This window comes from Ranitomeya imitator, chromosome 5 (assembly GCF_032444005.1).
Source record: "Ranitomeya imitator isolate aRanImi1 chromosome 5, aRanImi1.pri, whole genome shotgun sequence".
In the NCBI taxonomy this organism is placed as follows: domain Eukaryota; kingdom Metazoa; phylum Chordata; class Amphibia; order Anura; family Dendrobatidae; genus Ranitomeya; species Ranitomeya imitator.
In genome coordinates, this window is record NC_091286.1 from 626,080,991 (window position 1) to 626,083,763 (window position 2,773).

Consider the following 2,773-nt stretch of genomic DNA (forward strand, 5'->3'; position numbering starts at 1 on the left):
TGAACATAGAGCGGATATGCCTTGCCAAAAGTTCAGTTTTTGTCTCATCTGTCCATAGGGTATTCTCCCAGAAGCTAACAATGGTGTCCTCCTTGGTCGTCTCCCATAAAGTCTACTTTGGCTCATACAATGACTGATGGTGCGATCTGACACTGATGTTCCTTGAGCTTGAAGTTCACCTTTAATCTGTTTAGATGTTTTTCTGGGCTCTTTTGTTACCATTCGTATTATCCGTCTCTTTGATTTGTCATCAATTTTCCTCCTGTGGCCACGTCCAGGGAGGTTGGCTACAGTCCCATGGATCTTAAATTTCTGAATAATATGTGCGACTGTAGTCATAGGAACATCAAGCTGCTTGGAGATGATCTTATAACTTTTACCTTTAACATGTTTGTCTATAATTTTCTTTCTAATCTCCTGAGACAACTCTTTCCTTCTCTTCCTGTGGCTCATGTTGAATGTGATACACACGTCTCCAACAGCACAGTCAGTATCTGCAGCCCTATATACAGGCCTCTCACTGATTCCAAGATTGTAGGCACCTATGATGCTAGTTAGTGGACACACCTTGATTTAACATATCCCTTTTGTCACATTATTTTCAGGGGTACCATCATTTCTGTCCAGGCTTATTTCATGAGTTTTATTTTTTTTATTCTGTGGAAGCATGGTTGAAAAGCAATGTCTGACTTTAATTTGTTCATTTTCATAGATCTTTTATTTATTATTACTTTTGGCAGATTCAAGTTATTTCTGTGTCCATTGTGGGTTTTTCTGTCATTAAACGTGGAGTACCAACAATTTTCACCACATGTATATGTGTGGAGGAAAAAGGGCACAGAGTTTCAGGAAAATAACATCTCACCAACCATTAAGAATGGGGTGGATCAACAATGCTTTGGGGTTATGTTGCAGCCAATGGCATGGGAAACATTAACACGTAGAGGGAAGAATGGATTCAATAAAATTTCCACTAATTCTTGATGCAGACATAACACCATCTGTAAAAAAGCTTAAGCTGAAAAGAGGATGTCTTCCACAAATCGATAATGATCCCAACCACATATTAAAATCCACAATAGACTAGCTCAAAAGGTGCAAGCTAAAGGTTTCACAATGGCCCTCACAGTCCCTTGACCTGAACATCATTGAAAATCTGTGGCTAGACCTCAGAATAGCAGTGCATGCAAGACAACCCAGGAATCTCACAGAAGTGGAAGAATTTTCCAAGGAAGAATGGAGGAAAATCCCTCAAACGAGAATTGAAATACTCTTTTCTGGCTGCTAAAATTTTTTAAAAGCTGTGATACTTTCAAAAGAGGATGCTACTAGGTATAGGGGGTCTTTAGAGATCATTTAATCTTCAACTTGCTTAACTGTTCAATAAAAGAGTCATTTTGACCAGGGGTGCACAAACTTATACATGGCACTGTACAAAATAATGGGCCCGACATAGTCCCCCTTACAAAATAATGGCCCTGCACAGTCCTCCATACAATTTAATGGCCTCATATAGTCCTCCATAAAGAATAACGGCCCATTATGGGGCACTTTTGTGGCACTTTTTAAGGTGGCTTCCAGGCGGAATCTGCCTGAGAAGACATTGTGTGCACATATCCACTGAGCAGAAACTGAGAGAACATTCTCCATATCCTCCTAAAAAAAATCAAAACTCCTCAAAAACATAAAGTTTCTGCTCCAAAAACTCAGCAAAAAGACTCCATGTGCACATACCCTGAGGCTTTTAGCCTGAGGAGGCATAATGTTAAGTTAGGATTCCATCAAAGAAAGGTCGCCTTGTTGTGGCTGGTGGGCTTACTCGAATTTATTTGTTAAGTTTCTTCATTTTATAAGTATATTCTATGTATATAAATCAGGAGGACGCATGGAAGTTCGTTAAAACAGATATAAACATAACTTTATTAACAATAATTACCACACATAAAATACATGCAACTGTCACATATTGACAGTGCAGACACAGACACAACAAGTAAAAGACACCAGAAAAGATTAGGTCTACCGCATATAAATAGTAAACATAACACCACACAATAAGGTATAGTAAGGTGCAGGCAAGAAAAAATCCCCACTAAAGTCTCCCAGCAGTCCAAGTCTCATGTGAAGTAAATTCTGAGTATAATGTGTAGGTAGCCGGAGACTCTCACCCACACTAAGTGCCTAACATGAGCCACTATAGAAGTAAGGGGGGGAGAGGGATAAAGGGGGACAATTATCTCACCTCACTGCAGGTAGGCCACTGTACACGCCCCGACGCGCGTTTCACCTCGCTTTCTCAAGGGGGTAGTATGCTCTATTAGTGCCCATCAAACCCTTTATATAGTGTGCAGATTAAAAACAGCTGTCCGGTCCCAGATTGCTGCTGTAAACATCCGGCGCATGCGCGCGCTGCCCTCACGGGTCCACCCGCCCCCGCCCGGACATATCCGGCCTCGGGAACCGGCGGGCACCAACAGGTCCCACCCGCGCCCGCTGCAGGAAGTCGCCGGAGGGGAGAGGGCGGAGCCGCGACGGAGGCGCGCGCACGCGCACCATGGCAGGAGCTCAATGAGACCCAGGCACCGCCTCCTGTGTTCGTTGTAACCAAGCAACACAGTTTGCGTAGACATGGGAGCGTAGCCTCACATAAAGAAAGGTCCGTAACATTAAGTAGTCCGTATCCAATTCAGTCTTTTTCAGTGAACCATGTCTAAAGGGAAGCAAGCAGGGAGACATCTTCTCGTGAGTGCCGGGTATATAGTAGGATCCCACG